Source organism: Squalius cephalus (assembly GCF_949319135.1).
Source record: "Squalius cephalus genome assembly, chromosome: 4".
NCBI classification, from domain to species: Eukaryota; Metazoa; Chordata; class Actinopteri; order Cypriniformes; family Leuciscidae; genus Squalius; species Squalius cephalus.
This window is the reverse complement of record NC_137125.1, coordinates 14737154-14758529: the sequence shown is the minus strand read 5'-3', so window position 1 is coordinate 14758529 and position 21376 is coordinate 14737154. Positions and strand designations below refer to the sequence as shown.

At 37.6% G+C, this 21376-nt stretch overlaps 1 protein-coding gene across 1 annotated transcript in view; it reads left to right on the top strand.

Annotated features, from left to right (window-relative positions):
- Positions 1–475: 475 nt before the first annotated feature.
- The window catches only part of LOC307157633 (membrane-spanning 4-domains subfamily A member 4A-like), a gene marked incomplete at its 3' end in the record, with an annotated part of 283411 nt that continues 262510 nt past the window's right edge, over positions 476–21376 (top strand). The window contains exons 1-2 of the mRNA XM_079869560.1: positions 476–585; positions 6976–7040. The remainder of the gene's footprint in view (positions 586–6975; positions 7041–21376) is intronic.

The window sequence follows — 21376 nt, the reverse complement described above, 5'->3', positions numbered from 1 at the left end:
CTAACTGACACAATGATAACAAGGAACACCTGGAACTAATTACAAAGAGCAAAAGAACTGCAAAGACCATGGACAGAACTACAAATGAACAAACACATTGATGGCAAATTTCAAAATAAAAGACATAACACAGATAACAGGATCCTGACACAGATATTGATGCACAAACGCGAATATGTTCTATAGACTAGTATATAGAAAGAATAAACCAGTCTTATAAACTCCCTGATCTCCTTGGTTTTAATAAATTGTAATGTAATAGTCATAATAAGATTATTTCCAGTACGTGTCTCAGGCTTACACAAGTATCGTAAACTCACTCATTAGACTCCTCGGCAAACTGGCTCAATTCGAGTCTGTTGTGTTACTTCGGCTGTGCGTCTTGCGTCATCAACCCGGAACTAGTTTGACTCAGTTGTTGTATTTCTGTGTGTGTATAGATGACGGACTCATTCTTCACGCCCTATATCTCATTACTAAGCCTGAAAACCAGTTGCACCTGTTTTGTTCTTTTCTTGTTTCATCTATGTGGTGAAGTGGGAAGCATCGAGTGGATCTGAGACCGTGAGAGATCTGGCAAGTACCGTTTATCATTATATTTAAAGCAATAATTTATGACAATGAATGAAAATTCAAGAACAAGTTAATATATAACTAAAAAGCAGAATCGTCTGATTCTCAGTAGCAAATTTACTATTTTATTTCTTCATTGGATGAACTGGCTGGTGAATTGATGGAATTTTAACCTCCACCAATAAAGACACAATAATGCATCTTTTATAACACCATTTTTTTCCCTGAAGTTACAATTGGTGAGTCTACAAAGATTATTTTTTAAGTCAAATTAATAAGTCTTTATATACACAAGGAAGCTTTTCCACAATAATGAAAATAATGTGATTAAAATGATGTGACGCAGCCGCTCCGCCTCAGACCTACGTAGATCATCTTAGATTATATACAGTTGATGGTGACGAACATGAAGCAGGGCAACAACTCACTGCGTGATGAAGCCTATAGAATGCAGTTAGAATTACCCTAAAATTCAAGATATCAGGGCAAAAAATCCCCTGTATGAGTTTTTCATATTTATATCATATGATATATTTCAGCAATATCACATGAGTGCTGTTTTTGTCCCAAATAGCATGAATGCACATGTGATATTAAGTTCATACAACAGTTCAATAATAAGTAGTTAATATTGTGTTATTTTACACACAATATTGTCTATTTTTGCTCAATTTTGCCAACAAAAGCCAGAGCAGAAGTGTGCATCTCCAAGCAACAAATGGCGATGTTTCGTTCCTGAATGGATCCGCATATTGAGTGAATCAATCGGGTGAACCAATGATTCAATGGGCCATTGACCAAGAGAGCCATTTACTTCATTCCTGAATGAATCAGCCATTTGAACGAATCAAATGCATGAATGGCCCAATGAATTACTCATTTAGACATTTTACGCCACCTACTGGCAGTTTTATTTTCTTATTTAGAGAATAATTTCATTAAAAAAATTTTTTTTTTAAAACTATATTTATGTAATAACTCACCCAAAAGGGAAAATTCTGTCATCATTTACTCACCCTCACGGCTCACGCTGTTTCAAACCTGTATTTCTTTCTTTCATGGAACATAAGATATTTTAAAGATGTTTGTTACCAATCCATTTTGGTCTGTAAATATATCTAAATACCAATTCAGATGCAACATCTGATTAAAAAAAAAATCATGGCCATTGTAGCCTAATTTTTATTTTATTTTTTATTCTGGGTTTTGTTGGTGTGGAAGGAAAGTGCGCAGCTCATCAATTCTGGATGTGCTTTCTCTTTGGTTTTTCAATGGCAGCATCTTTTTCTTTACAACTGAACCATTTTATATTTTATGAGTGATTTGACTCTTAACCCTCGTGTTATGTTGGAATTCTGTGCACTCCCCTTATGGTCCGGGTCAAATTGACCCGCATTGGATTCAATACAATTCCTCAAAAATCACACTATGAAAAACAACAAAGATTCAGGTTCAAACTGTAAACTTTTAATGTCAACATTTGTCAAATATTCCAAAAAAAATATATCTGAAGATATGATTTAATGAAAATGTTTTTTAACCATTTTTTTAAACTGTCTTGTTTTGACAAAATTTGAATATACATTATATATATATATTTGCATATAGTTTTTTTTTTTTTTTTTTTGCTTAGAACATCATAACTGAACAATTAATCAATTAATCTGAGCTCATTTTTCCTGCTGTCTATGTCGAAATCTCAAGATATTTCAGATATCTTGAATATATAAATGACAGCTTATTTTTCTATCTGTGTCTGTCAAAGATTTTCATTAGTAATTTGCAATTAATTCTGAACACCATGATTTAGCTTTTTCAAGTGTATTTGGTTTGGGTTAGAGCACTTTTAGATACACTTACACTTTAGTACTGGAATTGATGCCCTGACATACATAAAATAAATGTTTTTATTTTGTGTCTGTACAGTTGCTTTTGAATAGCTGCCTATGATGGTCAAATTGACCTGCGAACATCACAAACGTAATAGTAATTTTGTTTGTATATGTCAAAAAAAAAAACACCAGCATGTTGAAACTTTGCATGCATGTTCATGATGATAAATGAGAAAAAGTCTCAAAATATCAAGAAAAAAAACATAGGTTAACCAGTATTTCCAACAACTAGAAAATCTAAACGGGTCAAATTGACCCGCAACATAACACAAGGGTTAAAGGTGGGGTATGTGATCTGCAAAACGGCCGGCAGATTTTGAAAATACACAACTCAAATGGTCCTACCTTCTTTCCTCCAACGCTGGCCCTGATTCGCGCGTCACCCCATAAGCACCACCACACTCACTAATGCATACAGTATGCATCGACATGAAATTGAGAGCATTATGAAATATTAGGTGTTATCAACATGTCAATTTTATTATAAGCAACACAAGACTTTAACAGCCAATGACATTTACAGCTGGGGAGACTGGACTGATTTTCTACTGTTTAGTGTTAATCACCATCTAATTTAGCCAGTTAAGAGCTACATAGCCTTAGATGTTATATCGTCGCTGTCCGATGAAAACCGCGTATGTCCATTTTGCCGATTTTGAGATTTTTCGACGGATAGAATGTCCAGGTTCATTTCTGTATACAGTATGCTTCACATATCTAAATGACCAATGAAAAGTTGTGAAATCATGTCATCTGATTTTCACGTATATCCATTTGGTGTCAAAGCTGTCAATCACGCTGCGTATCTCCCGCCCTGTGGAGGCATCTCGCCGGTCTAAGCGTCTCTGGAAGTTCAGCATTGGATAGCCGAATAACTCTGTGAGCTAAAGTATCAGCAAACGTTTGTTTTTGACAACTGTTCAAGTTTATTATATATTCGCAATATATTCACAACTGTTATTTACCGGTAAATGGTTTAGACGAAGTAATCGTCGCTGTTTATTGTGGAGATGTTAACGCACGGGTCTGTTAACTTAAGCAATACTTTTAAGGTAGTCTAATATTTTTCTAAATAATAAATTACTGACACAGTAAAGGGTAGATTTAAATAAAGAATAACGAATTTTAAATAAAGAAAAAAAAATTAAATAAAGAAAAAAAATTAAAAAAAGAAAAAACGAAATTTAAGTAAAGAAAAATGACATTTAAATAAAGAAAAAAAAGGATAATTAAATAAAGAAAAAAACTAAATTTAAATAAAGAAAAACGAAATTTAAATAAAGAAAAACGAAATTAAGTTAAATTAAAAACGAGATTAATTTAGATTGATAACGGGTAAAAAGGCTAATAGCGTGTAGCCTACTTTTTCGTTCATTCAATTTTCTATTTCGGAATGAAAGATGAAATGTAAAAAAAGGTTGCAGCTTGTTTATTTGTTTAAAAGAAAAAAACTGAAATGGCTGTATTTTTTTGTACATAGCATAGCCATGTTTGTTATGATTTTAGAATCATAATGATTAATAAATGCACGCACAATTATCCGTGAACTTGATTTGAAGATTTGAATTTGAAACTTGATCAGAATTAAATGAATGTGCAGCAATTTGTAGGTCTACTGTTGAAAGTATGAAAAGTGAACAGCACGAGTGGATGCACAATTTGAGACAGGTCAGACATGATTTTGACCACTTCATTAAGTTTTGTAGAAAGCCTTTCTTTAAAGTGAATTTCGTTTTGTATAAATTGTATCTTAATTTTAATCAATTTTTCATCAACCAATTGCCTGGAGTGTATTTAATATATTAGAAGCAAATATATAGCTGACAATATAGCTTAATCAACGCTACGTTCAACTGCTTTTGAAATTAGGTGTTTTTTTCACTTCCTGAAAAGTAACCGTTTTGGACATACGTGAGTTTCATCGGGCAGCGACAATATGGTCCCTGAAGCACAGGTTTTATCAGCTGACAATAAAAAAAATAAAAATCGAAACATTATAGGCACAAATACAAATTTACTTTTAAAAATGGTGTAAAAAAAAAAAAAAAAAAAAAGGTGTTAGTTTTGGCAAGTTTACTGTTTAAATTAAAACATGTATGAAAACTTGTGTGATATTCCCTTAAAATAACCTTTTAATAGATTTTATTATTATTATTATTTTAAAATTCATTTTACTGTGCAATTTCTTTCTAATTTCTTTGAGTTAGACCGAACTTTTATTTTGGTGGGTTGTAGACATTTGAGTTTCTGTGTGTTTTAATAAATTATTATTATTATTATTATTATTATTATTAGGCCTACTTGAAGTATACTCTACTGTGCAATAGTAATATATTTCTGTTATAATTTCTTCAAGTTATACCGAACTTTTATCAAATGAAATGGTGAAATTCTCGTGCAGTGACTCTCATAGCAGCTCTGCGATGAAAGTGCACGTGTATCCTATCCTACATCATGTCTCAATACAGTGAAATGCTGAAAACACAACGAGCGTGAGTCACACGTGCTTCAGTGTGTGTGTGTGTGTGTGTATATAGTAGAGCACACATTGAGCGCTCATTCCCAGAGACGCATAGAACAATTGCAGTCTCTTTTAACTTTAATATTCACAGACACTAGTCTATATCGAGATTTTATTCATTGTTACAGCCCTACTTTTGATTTATTCATTCAAAAATAGCCAAATTCCGCGATGACGTTCTGCTTAGCAAGCTCCATTTGTGACTGGATTCCGCGATTCGGTGTCGCTTCTCAAACACTGATGGAGTGAATTTATGAATGAAAGTGAAAGTTCTGACACAAAACGAATTTGTTATGTATCCTCACGATTTTTTAAGTGGGTATACGGAAATCCTTGGCCTTTTCTAGTGGGTATACGGCGTATACCTGCGTTTCACGTAGACTACACCACTGGGAGGGGGGTATGGTACGACCGGTTGATTGACACACTTACTGAGTACGGAGTTTTTCGAGACCTGTCCGTTCCACAGATGATTAAATAGCTTAAGCAAAGACAGATATTTTGAAATGCTGTAATTCTTTGTATATGTGTATATCATGATCACATGCTGTCTGAGGCGTCTTTGTGCTCACGCTTCGAATCTGTCAGTCAGAGCGAGGAAGATCGTTTTGTCCACGTCAGCATGAGTTTGAAAATCACATTCCTTTGGTTCAGACTCATGCCATCAAGAATTCGCTATGAGTATTCACAAAGTTGGAATACTTGTGCTGAGGGAAAGCGCCAGTCTTCTGTAGCTCGTAAATACCCTGTGCGAATTCTGACATTCTGCCGGCACATGGTTCTTCATCCTAGGTCTGGTACGCAATAACTTGACACTTGCACCGGGGGACATAACTCTTGCACAGAAGTTTCTTTTCATTCCGTGAAGATGCCTGAAGATTTTAAAGACAAACCACCATCAATTCACCTTTGTTTTCAAGAGATTTATAGTAACTTAAGTAATTTAAAACATATTTATAATTTTTAAATGTGTTATTTTATGTTATTCCTGTTAAAAACCAATAAACATTCAACTTAAAAAATTAATCCTGTTGAGTCAAATAGAATATTTCTTTCTAAAGCTACTTTTTGTACTGTCTATTTGATGCTTTTCTCATTTAACACAATAATACTTTTGTATTTGATCAGTTAAAATAACATTATTTACCAATTAGCATTACCACTCATAATATACAAATTGAGCGACAGTCATTTTTACATCACGTAATGATATAGAACACAACCACAACCTTTCAAGACGCCCATTTTCCACAAGTTGGTATGATTCTTTAGGGTCTTCATGTAAAGTTTGTAACATACTCAAAAACAGCTCTATTCACTGCGACCTGTTTTGGTGCATGTCTCTTTAAATGATAATGAGCAACTGCACCCCATCCCTCTCTTCCGGGGTGTCTACACATTGAGGCTGAGGAAATATGCTAATACGGGACAGTCCGTCAGTGGTCGTGGGGGGAGAATGAGCAATATGACATCATATTGCTCAGAAAATCCAAACGCTTGGTTATTGAGTGTTTTTAGGCTTTTTGAGGATTAAAAAAGTGAGTGAATGGATTTTTTTCATTGTACGCTGGTTGTGTCCACACACTGCAAAGACACATTTATATGCAAAACATATTATATGCATAATATTTTGCATATATTTTGCATTTATATGCAAAACATTTTTGCATCTGATGACCCCTTTAAAAAAAAAAAAAAAAAGAATGGTTACATATTAACAAACAGAAAATTAAGCTGTTTTATTAATCTTGCAAGTTCACATTTTACCGTGAAAACATAACTATCCAATTAGGCATTACACAACACTATAAATATTTTGGGTTGGATTTCATACACGTTTGTCATACAAAGCACATTTTCACAAACTAGTAAAACTACTTCTGATCAAGTTCAGCAGCATTCCTGAGAATGAAGGATTCATTTGAAATTACTGAATAAAGACTTTAAATAATGTCTGACTGTCATTCTTCTCATTCTCACGTCTGGTAGAAGTGAAAGAGCTGCTGTTCAACAACTGTTCAGAGGAGGAAAAAGATTAACAAATATTATTTGAGGTGAGTGTTTCATCTTTCTTTATATGTTTTTATGTATATGTTACATCTTATAATGTGTCAATTCTGAGACTTTAATGCTGAGCTGAAGTAAATTGGATGATTTTATTTAAATTGTTACCCATCAAGCACTGAACGCTTCGGCCCTTTCTAAAATCCATGTTTATGGTAAGGGTTACACACTGTGGCTTCGTTCCCTTTGTATGTGGTATAGACCCCGGTTCCTCACCTTGGTTCCCACTCTAGATGTGTGTTGTCGTCGCAAGATGCTAACGACAGACACTTCCCGTACGGGCTGGGGAGTGGTCTTAGGTGGATCCCAGTCCAGGGGATCTGGTGAGGTCATCATCTCGATTGGCACATCAACTGCCTCGAATTGATGGCTGTATTTCTGGCCCTGAAGTACTTCCTCCACCAGTTAAGCGGATACCCTGTCCAAGTGCGGGTGGACAGCCCTATGGTAGTCACCTGCATAAAACCGCTAAGCCAGTGGTTCCCAAACCTGTCCTGAAGGCCCCCCAACACTGCACGTTTTCTTTTTCTCCCTAATCAAACACACCTGATTCAACTCATCAGCTCAATTAACCCAAGTGATAATGAGCTGATGAGTTGAATCAGGTGTGTTTGAGTAGGGAGAAAAAGAAAACGTGCAGTGTTGGGGGGCATTCAGGACAGGTTTGGGAACCACTGCGCTAAGCGAACAGGGGCGCGTTTATCAAAAGCATCATTAGCCATCTATGGTTGCAAGTTCCATTGACTATTGATAACAACGGAATTTGCGACCATAGATGGCTTTGGGAAACACACCCCAGGCTAGCACGGCAGGTTCTGCTTTAGGTTCAGGAAAAGTTCCTATCCCTTAGGGTGATTTGCATGCGCGTGTGGTTACTAAATAAACAATATCTGGCTCTAAAAATAAATATGGGAAAACAAAGATACAAAAGAAAATGTGAGAGAGAACTGAGAGAACTCTCACTCCAAGTCACAGGTCTGCAAAAAATGCTTTTCTTAATTAGTATGTTTGTTTTGTTTCCAGTCCAAATATCTAAACATTCTTAAATCAAGAAGCGTTTACTAGAGAAGTAAAATGACATAAGAAATTCTATTTTGTTTTAAGATAAAAAAAAGAAAGTAATTTAAGTAATTTTTGTTTAAAACAAGCACTAACACCTATGGTGAGTTAATTAGGGATTGAATACACCTGTTGCCCAACTAACGTCTGCACTGTGTAGCAGAGCCAGCAGGGGTAAACAGGCAGACGTAACACCTCCCCCACAAAATGTATTCCTAAGGAATGCAAAAAAACCCCACAACTACAAATTCTCCACGATTGATCCCACTCCACTTGGTTCCTAGTTCCTGTTTCCTGGGCCCTAGGAAACAGGATAGAAAGAGAAGAGAAAAAGGAGAAACAACAAAATATATATTCTCAAGCTCGAGATAGGGCATCAGCAATGACATTTTCACTGCCCCGGATGTGTTTAATGTCAAGGGAAAATGGTTGTAAGAAGAGACTCCACCGCATTAACCTCCGATTACGATCCTTCATTCGGTGTAAAAACACTAAAGGATTATGGTCGGTATAAACCACAATTGGACTTGCAGACGATCCCAGATAGATTTCAAAGTGTTGGATGGCCAAAACAAGAGCAAGTGTCTCCTTTTCCACAACAGAGTAAACTCGCTGATGGACACTGAATTTTTTTGAAAAATAACAGACTGGATGTTCTACTTCATCCTGACTTCTCTGTAGGAGAACAGCTCCGGCTCCAGTATCACTGGTAGAGTTCTCAACGGGCCTGAAAATTACAACCCGACCCGACCCGGCCCGTGGCTTTTAAAGCCCGGACCCGATGTAACCCGACACATCAACATGAATTATCTGCCTGAACGCGGCCCGATGGGCCATTTTTATTTCTGGCCCTGAAGTACTTCCTCCACCAGTTAAGCGGATACCCTGTCCAAGTGCGGGTGGACAGCCCTATGGTAGTCACCTGCATAAAACCGCTAAGCGAACAGGGGCGCGTTTATCAAAAGCATCATTAGCCATCTATGGTTGCAAGTTCCATTGACTATTGATAACAACGGAATTTGCGACCATAGATGGCTTTGGGAAACACACCCCAGGCTAGCACGGCAGGTTCTGCTTTAGGTTCAGGAAAAGTTCCTATCCCTTAGGGTGATTTGCATGCGCGTGTGGTTACTAAATAAACAATATCTGGCTCTAAAAATAAATATGGGAAAACAAAGATACAAAAGAAAATGTGAGAGAGAACTGAGAGAACTCTCACTCCAAGTCACAGGTCTGCAAAAAATGCTTTTCTTAATTAGTATTTTTGTTTTGTTTCCAGTCCAAATATCTAAACATTCTTAAATCAAGAAGCGTTTACTAGAGAAGTAAAATGACATAAGAAATTCTATTTTGTTTTAAGATAAAAAAAGAAAGTAATTTAAGTAATTTTTGCTTAAAACAAGCACTAACACCTATAACAACTAATAACACACCTAACACCAAGCACTAACATCTATGGTGAGTTAATTAGGGATTGAATACACCTGTTGCCCAACTAACGTCTGCACTGTGTAGCAGAGCCAGCAGGGGTAAACAGGCAGACGTAACACCTCCCCCACAAAATGTATTCCTCTAAGACACATGTGTCAAACTCCAGTCCTGGAGGACCACTGTCCTGCAGAGTTTATCTCCAACCAGCTCCAAAAACACCTGCCTGGAAGTTTCTAGTAATCCTGAAGACCTTGATTAGCTGGATCAGGTGTGTTTAATTAGGGTTGAAGCTAAACTCTGCAGGGTTGTGGCCCTCCAGGAACTGAGTTTGACACCCCTGCTCTAAGAAATGCAAAAAAAAAACACAACTACAAATTCTCCACGATTGATCCCACTCCACTTGGTTCCTAGTTCCTGTTTCCTGGGCCCTAGGAAACAGGTTAGAAAGAGAAGAGAAAAAGGAGAAACAACAAAATATATATTCTCATGCTCGAGATAGGGCATCAGCAATGACATTTTCACTGCCCCGGATGTGTTTAATGTCAAGGGAAAATGGTTGTAAGAAGAGACTCCACCGCATTAACCTCCGATTACGATCCTTCATTCGGTGTAAAAACACTAAAGGATTATGGTCGGTATAAACCACAATTGGACTTGCAGACGATCCCAGATAGATTTCAAAGTGTTGGATGGCCAAAACAAGAGCAAGTGTCTCCTTTTCCACAACAGAGTAAACTCGCTGATGGACATTGAATTTTTTTGAAAAATAACAGACTGGATGTTCTACTTCATCCTGACTTCTCTGTAGGAGAACAGCTCCGGCTCCAGTATCACTGGTAGAGTTCTCAACGGGCCTGAAAATTACAACCCGACCCGACCCGGCCCGTGGCTTTTAAAGCCCGGACCCGATGTAACCCGACACATCAACATGAATTATCTGCCTGAACGCGGCCCGATGGGCCGTTTTTTTCTCATACACGTATTATCATGACCAGCAGACCGGAATTCAAATCAACCTTTAATGTTCACGCCTTTTAACAATACAAACAAAGTGTATACAAACTGAAACAATAAACTTTAAATATATAAATAGGCTATATAAATATGAATTTTTTATTTTTGCTGTCATTTCATCAGCACCTTGCATTTTGAGCATTGCACATAACCTGTAGAATTTCCATCAGAATCCAGCACCACTCCAAACACTTTCCAGACCTCTGATTTTCCCACTCCTGTAGTAGCGACGGTGAATTCACCTGCGGCAAGTTTACTTTTCACCAACTCCATCTTCTTCTCCAGGCTAAAGGCGTGCACGCAGCGGCATCAGGTCTGCCCCCGCGATGCACATTGCACGCAGCAGCCAGACTTTCTTTACGGTGAAGAGCAGCGATGAATAATACTTTTTTTTTTCTTTTTTTTTTTTCACTGAGTGGAAAAGATTAAGCCCGAGGTCCGACCCGAGCCATTTGCTTATATTTTCGACCCGAAACCGCGGGTCCCGTCGGGTTTGTCGGGCTGACCCGACCCGTTGAGAAATCACTGGCATCAACAGCTAAACAAAAAGGTTGAGAAAAATCTGGTGCAAGAAGCACAGGAGCACTAGCCAACAGTGCTTTGGCTCCATCAAATGCCTGTTGGGTAACAGTCGTCCAATTAAAGGGTACTTTTGTGCTTATAAGATCGGTTAAGGGTGCAACAATAGATGCAAAGTTTGGGCAAAACCCACGATAATATCCGGCCATTCCCAGAAACCTACGCAATTCTTTGCGATTTGTAGGCACTGGAAAAGCACAAATGGACTCAATCTTAGCTTCAATGGGGCGAACATGTCCATTTCCTATTATTTTATCTAAATAGGTGACGGTAGCTTTCCCAAATTCGCATTTTGCCAAATTTAAAGTTAACCTGTTAACCGTTGCCAGAGCGCGGGCGCACTGAAGCGGTTTTTTTTATAAATAGTTCAAAGTTACTATCAGATTTAATGTTATACCTTGACAAACTATACATCATTACAAAGATATAAGACTCAAGTTTCAGAATTTGACCACTATTGTATTCTGAGAAACTTATAGCGACAGTTATTTCTTAATTTGTGTCAGGAGTTATGAAATGAAAAAATGAGTCGATACCTTTGATATGAATTATCAAAGGGGTGGTGTGGCGCAATGGATAAGACACCTGCCTTTGGTGTGAGAGACCCGGGTTCGAATTCACTGTGAGACACCAATGTGTCCCTGAGCAAGACACTTAACCCCTAGTTGCTCCAGAGGCGTGCGACCTCTGACATATATAGCAATTGTAAGTCGCTTTGGATAAAAGCGTCAGCTAAATGAATAAATGTAAATGTAAATGTAAATTATGCGCGTCAGCCGCTTTCATTCATAAAAAAACTCCCGTGCCGTCGTCATGACAGCGATACACAAAACAACGTCCTTCCGGGCTTTTAGCTAAAAAATGTGCAGATTTGGAGAAATATTGATATATTCTCATAGGTTTACATCAGATTTCTATAGACAGGAATAATATTTATTGAATTTATACCCAAATGCGTCGATGTAATCATTATGAGCATTTGCATACTCTGTTAATGTGTTTTCAATTCATACCAATAGCCTGAGGGCGCCCTCGCCGCCCTGTGCACAGTATTAGAACATGAAGAAGTGCCATAATCATGTGACAATCCAGGAAGCTTCGAACACACACACAGCTAACAACAGATCGCGCTGTAACTATGGCTGTAACATGCAGATACAGACATTTTGAAGACAATAAACATGTTTGCTATGATATTTGAGTTACCTGTGTTTTTCAATCCATGCCAGGTATTTCCATAATAATAGATTATATTTATAATGTAATGCTAATCTATATAGACTATCATTGTGCAGAACAGTATACAATAGTATATTTTCTGTCTGATTTTTTTATCTGAAGCCAAATTAGATCACAGAAAATTATTTAAAATACTCGATTTGCTTTATAAAGTAAGTTTATAAGCACAAACATGGTTTTAATCTCATAAATTGTCGTGTATTGATGGTGTGCTAAGCTAACATGCTAGCTAGCCCTAGGTGCACCTGCCACCTAGAAGTTATATTTTGATTATTTTTTGAATGCTTACTGAAATGTTTCTTTATTCAAGAAATGCATTTAAAACAGTTTAGAATGTAAGGGTGAACTTTGAGAAAAGAAATTAGTGACTGAAACCATATGAATAGCATGTGAATAGCCAGTCGTTAGTAACTATAATGCAGACAAAAGAAATGCATATTTAGAGCCATAGCCAGGCTGGAGAGGTGTGAATGTGTGCAGGGGGAGACTGAGACTGAATGGGGCTCGTTTGCACCACAAAACAATAAAGACAATATACTGCATAGATGGTAAGAAGATGACAATAAATATCAGTAGCATTTTAGCATCAAATCAAAATAAAGTCACATGACATGGTCTTGAAAAACATTTCACTAAATACAGAGTTTTGGACTTATTATCTTAAGATTTTAAACATAAAATGTTTAGACATGTGGCATTAGCTGTAGTGCATTTCTAGATTGCTCCAGGGCCAACTTCAATTTTATTTTCATGAGGATGTTTCATAAAAAATAATTTCTAATAACTTTACAAAACTTTGAAGCTATTTATAACAATTTTTGTCATTATGACAATAATTAATTCTACATTACAATAAACTGCCAGGTGTCAGCTTTCAAATGAGATCATACTTGTGCTTTTAGTACAAAGGGTTCATGAACTGTATCTGTTTCAGTTTGGGTATGTCATTTCTTGGGATTTTTCAAAAGTGGGGTTGCAGCTTAACAGGTTAAAGAAGCCTCAGTCAAACAAACAAATAACTCCCTTATTTGGACTAGGTGATCTGACCAAGATGAACTGTATAAAACCACATCGTCCAATTAAGCCTCACAGTCAGATAAACCAGACAACACCTTGTTTATAAGGCGCTGGAAGGTGGCTGGAGCATTTCGAACCCCAAACGGCATAACACGGTATTGGAGAAAGTCGTCAGGTGTCACAAATGCAGACAGTTCCTTTGCTGACCCTACTCTATCCACACAATCATCTATGTGGGGTAAAGGATAGCAGTCAGGCTTGGTGATGGAATTAAGCTTGCGATAGTCTGTACAAAATCTGTAGGATCCATCGGGCTTATTTACAAGGAGACAAGGTGAACTCCAAGCACTAAAGCTGGACTCAGCCAAATTGTGATCTAATAAGTAAGTCACCTTTTTCAACAAGTCCCGTTTCACAGGGTTTACCCTAAACGCATGCTGCTTAGTTGGTGAAGCAGAACCCACATCAATGTCATGTTCAATCACTGTAGTGCAAGTAGGCACATCAGAAAACAAGTGAGGAAAAGACTCCACTAACTGAAGAATGTCAACCTTTTAGGATATGCGCCCCCCCCAAGTTTGTCTAATTTCATTCGCACCCCCCACCCTCCCAAAGTGCGTGCAAATGAACATCATTGCTATACAAGTTGTGAAGAGGTTCAGTGTTTGGAAGGAAGACAGGGTCGGCGTGACTGGGACTCGCACGTTTTATTTACAAAACTCAAATCAACAAACAAAAGTCACGCCAACAGCGCATTCACCTTAGCCTTGCTACAGCATACAAAACAATCTCACAATAAAACTCTTTCCACTCGTCAGTAACTCTTTCCACTCGTTAGTAACTCTTTCCACTCGTCAGTATTTCCACAGGATCCGTCAAACTCTCCCGTTACAGACCTCACGGAACCACGTCCCCCTCGCCTACGGGATCTACGGGATTAGCTGCGGGAATCTACGGGATTAGCTGCGGGACTAATCAGATTGCCCCCTCTAGTGGATGACTAAAGATTTGCTATCTTACATTCAGGTTTCACTTAAGCCTCTGAATTCACAGTTTCTCGCGCCCCCCTTAACAGGTGTTGGCACCCCCCTAGGGGGGCGGGCCCCACAGGTTGAAAACCCCTGATCTAACACAGTGGTTACTAACCCCACAGAAGATGCAGGAGGAAAATAAGGCTTCAAAAGATTTATATGGCAATCCTGTACTCCCTTGTGTCGTTCTGGGGTTTTCAAAAGATAATTCTGTCCAGAAAGGCATTTAAGGACCGGATAAGGACCTGCAAAACGGCTTGAAAAGGATTACTTACAAGTGGCAACAAAGCTAATACTTGGTCTCCAACCTCAAATTTCAGAGCCACTGCTCGTTTGTTAAACAACCTCTCCATCTTACACTGTGACTTTCCCAGTTTTCTCTTGATCCACATCCTGATCCACCACTTCATCAAAAGCAAATGAAAGTTTCTTGATAACAGACAGTTTAATCCTTGTATTAAAAGTAATGTCAAGCTTGTCTTTTTCTTGGCGGGACTTGTTCAAACACACACCACACAGCTTCACTGGACTTTTGTCTTTCTTCACACACTGAAATTGATTGTGCCGCTGCACATCAAAAACTATGAGTCTACTGTTACGAGTAGCCTCCTGAACCACTGCAGAGAAGTATTTTACATCACTCGAACGTGATTGTAAAACTGGAGACACATTGTGGACAAATCCTTCAACTTCGGAACAGACTATCTTGGGTGTTGCCATCTTGACTCCTCAGAAATTAGCGCCAAACCAACAGACCCCTCTCAACTTTCAAGAAGCCAGAATCATCTCCTACAACCAGAATTCTCTTGGCTATTAACTGGCTTTTAACAGCTCTTAACAAATCCTCCTTGCACTTCTTATCATTTCCAGTCAAAATGCCATGTCTGCTTACATGGCACACGCAAATGCACGTATCCGATTCATATCCGATTCATTATCACATATGAATGAGGCCTGAATCCGATCTGAGAAAATCGGAATCCATGCGGGTTTTTCCTGCTTACACGTTCACTGGTCATATCCGATCTGTGCCACATGAGAGGAAAAAATCGGAATTAGGTCACTTGAACCATGCAGTGTAAATGGGGCCTTAGTAATCAAATTTCTCAGGGAGAAATGTAAAGTACTCACCAGGATTTCCATTGGCTTTTCATCTCCGATATGCCTGCCTGTTGAAACCAACTATCCTAACTAGTCTTCAAAGGACTGCCGGGCTCGAGGCGACTTGAAACGCTGAACCTTGTAACAACCGTTCTCCAAATGAGTTCAGCTGCGCGAGAAGCGTACCCCCACCCAGGATTTCCTTCCAAAACTCCAAATAAAATACAAAATCAACAAAACAACAAACAGCGTTCCGATGGAAGGACCGCTCACGCGCAGCCCAGCTGAAACACTCTAACTAATCGGAGTGAAAGCCGATCCTTACAAGAAATCCTGAAGAGACAATAAAATACTTCCCCAAAAACAAACGCTCAAAAATCTCGGACGAGGCCCAATTTTTATGTTACGGCTGGCTCATATACCGCAACATAAAAGAGGCAGACAACAAATGCTTTAACAATAAACCAATTTATTGTCAAACCAAGCAAAACAATTATTAAACAATCAAAAGAAACCGACGTCTAGGGGAAAAAAACACAGTCTAGTGATGTTACGTATGACACTGAAGCTAAGATGCGCGTATCACACAAGCGACACAATTTCTAGTGAAGCCCCGTATCGGGGCGTGTATCGGTTTACTAGAGTCATGTGATCGATGACAAATTAAGCCTCACTTTCTGTCAAATCACGTGCGCGTTTCGCTTTGGGTGTCAGAAGGCTCGAACTCCAGATCGTTTTTAACGAGTCATCGTTGTAACGAGTTTGTGAGGAGAGTGCTGTACCTTTGAAAGTTAATCAATATATTACATTTAAATAACCAACATTTATTTTTCACCACTTAGGCTATTATTTTTTGTTGTTTTTGTGTCTTTTTGTTTTTGTAAAATCTTTGCACTTTTTGGTGATTTTAGGTAATTTGGTGTTGGTATTTGGGTTTAGGGTGGGATTAGGGAGGAAGGGATAGGGTGTTGGTGTTTGGTGAAGGGTTTGTATTTAGAGCAATGGCAACAGCCAAAAATAAATATAATTAAAAACTTTATCACCTTTCTGTCATTCCTACAGTTAAGCACTATCAGTAAAAAGTGTCATAAGCACATTTAATAACAGATGATCCTATCAAACAATGTCCTTATTCATTTTGTGTGTGTGTGTGTGTGTGTGTGTGTGTGTGTGTGTGTGTGGGGAGAGAGAGAGAGAGAGAGAGAGAGAGAGAGAGAGAGAGAGAGAGAGAAGGCCTACATTAGATCTTGTTGAATCATATAAGCTTATATTATATTTTATTGTCACACTTTAATGGGAAAATGAATGTATTTAATGAACAACTCAAACACAAACATGCAAGGCTTTTATCTGTACACATAACATTGAAACTATGGAGTGTGTTGTGGTTGCTTCATCTGAGCTTCTAACACAGGCTTCTGGCTGCTTTATTTTAAATAACCACCAGATGGCGCTGTTCTCGACCAGTTCTCGACACTCTCGAAGCTTTGAATCTTTTCCCGGAACAGTCAGGGGAAAACCTCAGTGATTCATGAGGCTTCATTTCCCCATCCCTAACACACGCGTTTGGTTACTAAATAAACAATATCTGGCACTAAAAATAAATATGGGAAAACAAAGATACAAAAGAAAGAATGTGAGAGAGAAGTGAGAGAACTCTCACTCCAAGTCACAGGTCTTTATACTAACATCTATGGTGAGTTAATTAGGGATTGAATACACCTGTTGCCCAACTAACGTCTGCACTGTGTAGCAGAGCCAGCAGGGGTAAACAGGCAGACGTAACAGTAATTAACAGGTGGGAACCATCATGGTGGATTATTTACAAGATGCAGACCACTCAAACATTCCTGCAGGCCTCACCATTGAGACTTGTTGAACACTGTTTTTGAGGCTTTCTTGAAAGTATTGTCTCCCTACCTGGGGGTTTCTCCAGCAAATGGTCTATCATATAGATGGAGAAGAGTCATCATTCCTTAATTTTTTGTCAGCCCACATTTTACATGTTTTTAAAGTTTGTTAGGACATTTGTTGAAAGACCATCTGTTGCAGGATTCTTTTTTTTTTTCAAGATAGTTCAATATGACTCTGTGACACCATATCTCCCTACGATATAGTAGGTGAAAAGCTGCATGTGAAATGAGTAGTATGTCAGAATTCATAGTAATCATAAAATATTAAAAAAAGTTCCCAGATGACTGATTTATGTTTTGCTGGTCACAACGATAGAGAATTCAACATATAGACTTTAATAAACTTTAATAAACGGATACTCGAGAACTAAGGGCTTAAACACACAAGGAAAGGTTATGAAGTAACTAAATGAACAACAGGTGAACGTGATCAGTAACTAAGAGAACAAACTGACACTAGCCGCGTTTCCATTACAGATTTGCGCAAATGTTTTGCGCTATTATCTAAATATCGATAAAAAACTATTGCGAAATGACGGCGTTTCCATTAACCGATGTTATGCGACTAAAACGTCATTTTTTCTCTCGCGATAAGTCATTCCAAAAATCACGGCAACTGACGTTGGTTTATATAATATCACAGCCACCGCATTAGACATTATTATTATTAATGGAACATTATTATTAACACGTGGCGTGTTATCCAAGCATTAATGGCAGGGAAAGACCCTTATAATGCGAACGACACATGGAGTTTCTGGGTTTCTGGGTGTTTCGCAAAACGCAAAGTTGAACACCAAAATTTTAATTTGAACTGGCTACACCAACTGCTGCGCAAAAAAGTAAATATCGACGAATTTTCAGATTTTTGTTTATGACTTTTTGCCCCTTAACATTTAAAATAGTCACAAATTAATATGGAAAACATGTCGATTTTACTGGTTTTCTAAGACCAAATTAGAACCTGGAATTGATGTTTTCCCGCAGTGCTGAATGAGAAGAGCCATTAATATTAGGCTATTAATAAACTATTGTTTTGGCTAAAATCACATCTCCATCTCCGCTCCGCTGTTAAGCAGATGCGCTTTTAGAGAGAAATGCACCTTTCATACGAATTACAAAATCAGAAGGTATTAGCTTTCGATTCGAATTTGTTCGTTTTAAAGTGAACATTTCAAGCTTTAGCCTATATTTTGTTTCAGTTCTCGCGCTCCAGTTTACGGAGATCATGAAAGTGCGTCTGATTGTTTTCTTTTACTTTACAAAAGCACAACGTTTTATTTTGTTATTGTGAGTTTACACAAATAAAAGTAGTTGAGAATAATGTATTATTATTTTCTGTATGACCAGAAATGATAGAGTATTTTTAAGTTGTTTCCACTGTTGATAGGAAAATGCAAGTGTTCACGCCCGCGCCTCCGTGCCATGCAGTGCGCGCTCCACACTCAGCTTTGTTCTTTTTTTGCATAAAAGCGTCTTCTAAATATAGCCTATTAAATGTTAAAATAAAATAATATAAAATAATTATTAGGCCTATTTGCGTAGCTATACATAGACCTCAAACACACCGCGTCTTCTAAGTCAGGTGACTGTAAATGCGCAAAAACTGTTTCCATTGCAGTTTTGCGAAATATTCCTTTTTCGAATTGCCTGAAAAACCACCTCATGAGAGCGTAAAAACTTTTTTGCGATAAACGGGAGTTTTTGCGAAATTGACGTGTTTCCATTGAGCGTATTTTTAATTCGCAATTTCAATTTGCGCAATTTGAAGGGTAATGGAAACGCGGCTACTGACACTCAAGGAAACAACTTACAAGGTCAACTTACAACAACAGGGCACTCAGTAACAGGGAAAACAGAATAATAATAAAAAAACAATTAAAACTAAACCAAACAGAGCATACACGTTATACTACTTCATTTGCCAAGTTTCTGAATTTCACATTTAATGGACACTTTATTATACACAGACCATTGGAGAAGAGTCGTGAATGGCAGGGAAAAAATGCAACTCACTCTATGGCTGCGTTAACACTTGGCATTAACATGCGACCTGTATCCGGATGTTGTCCGCATACACATTGCAAAGACAAGTGTAAATGTGCTTCCAGCCATCGTGTCTGCACAGGTGGACGTCACACAAAACCCCACCCACTTTCATTATTCCCCCTCCTCTCTCCAGAACTGAGAGCTTTTGCGATACAGTCGAGTGCTAAGTACATGTAGGCTACATCGCAAATATACTGAAATTTTTGCCTTCGCAATTCGCACCCGAAAGTTGCAGAACCGTTTTCCCACCACAGCTGGCAATGTTCTTGGACTCATACGGTTCTTTGTACCGTTTCCATTACAGCATCTATCCACATTATTAGTACTTGCAGCCTCTTTATCCTCCTCATTTTGCAAGATTTGTAAAATGTCCCCCGACTGAAACCATTTTTAAAAGAAAACCCATCACTTCAGGTTGACTTTGGGTGAACTAACCCTAGAAGGTTCAGAATAAGAAAATACTTTACAGTATTTCAAATGGGAACAATATTATTTTTCTTACCCCATTGGCAGATAATTTTGCTTGTTTTGAGCAAAAACATAAAAATTCTAGAAAATATTGACATAGTATCTTGTGTCATTTTACTTGTCTAGTAAATGTATCTTGATTTAATAATTTTTAGATATTTGGACTGGAAACAAGGCATTTTTGCCATGTGAGCTATCACGAAAGTACTTTAAAAATGATGCCATAATCATGGCATGACACATCTCATAAATATGAAGGAGGTTTTATGCATTTGTATTACAAGTGTCATTAAGTGTATTGGTTTATGTCAAGTTGTCATAACAAAGACATTTTATGCGTTTGTATTACAAGTGTCATTAAGTGTATTGGTTTATGTCAAGTTGTCATAACAAAGACATCTCAAACAATGTCATATTTGCATAAAATTTTATAATTGTGCGAAAGACACTTAATGACAGTTGTCATAAACATGCATAAAACCTCCTTCATATTCATGACATGTCAGGTCATGATTATGAAGGTGTCATGTCAGTCTTATGCACACCCCTTCAAGTAAAGTGTTACCCAAGTCTTTTGCAAGAATATCCACAGTGGCCTCAGAAACCTTTTAAAACAATAAAGATGTAGCTCATAGTACAGGTAATGTTATATTTCCACTCAGTAAGAAGAGTTTTGGTATTCTTTAATATTGCATTATTTCTCTATTGTCTCAACTTTTTCACTTATTGCTTAGAAATGTACAGAGTAGAACTGAGATTGTTTACAATTTATATTGCATTACTTTGTATTAAACAATAGTTGACCCAAAAATGAACATTCTCTAGACAAGGGTTGAAGTCACCTAAATGAAGAACAAAAAATATTTTATGATATACACCTAAATTATAACAGCTAAACTATTGTGAACTCTGTCAGTGATGATACCAATGCTAGAATGAGCCCTTTCAAGCCCTTTTTTTCCTTTTCTTTTTAAAAGAGGAGATTCCCCCTTCCATATGTAAAAGCGCTTTGAGTGCCGAGAAAAGCGCTATATAAATGTAATGAATTATTATTAATATAACACTCAGAGGTGATTACATGTGCCATGACTGTAATGTACCCCTCGAAGTCAACCTGTCAGTAGTTATCGCTACTGTAAACAGCAACAGAAAAACCAACAGGATAATGAGATAATTGAAACCATGAAGCCCAATAGACACTGTCTGCTTATACTAACATCTATGAAAGAGTGACTTCTAGAGAAGAAAGCACGTTCTATTTTTCTTTTAATTTTTTTTTTTTTTTTTTTTGCACAATTCTTTTATTTTTATTATTCAAAACTGCTAAAAACCAGTAGAGCTTAAATGCTTTGTTTTGGAACAATGATTATGTGTTTACCTGAGTTTGCAGTCACAACACAATAGATAAAGCGTTGTCAGGATAAT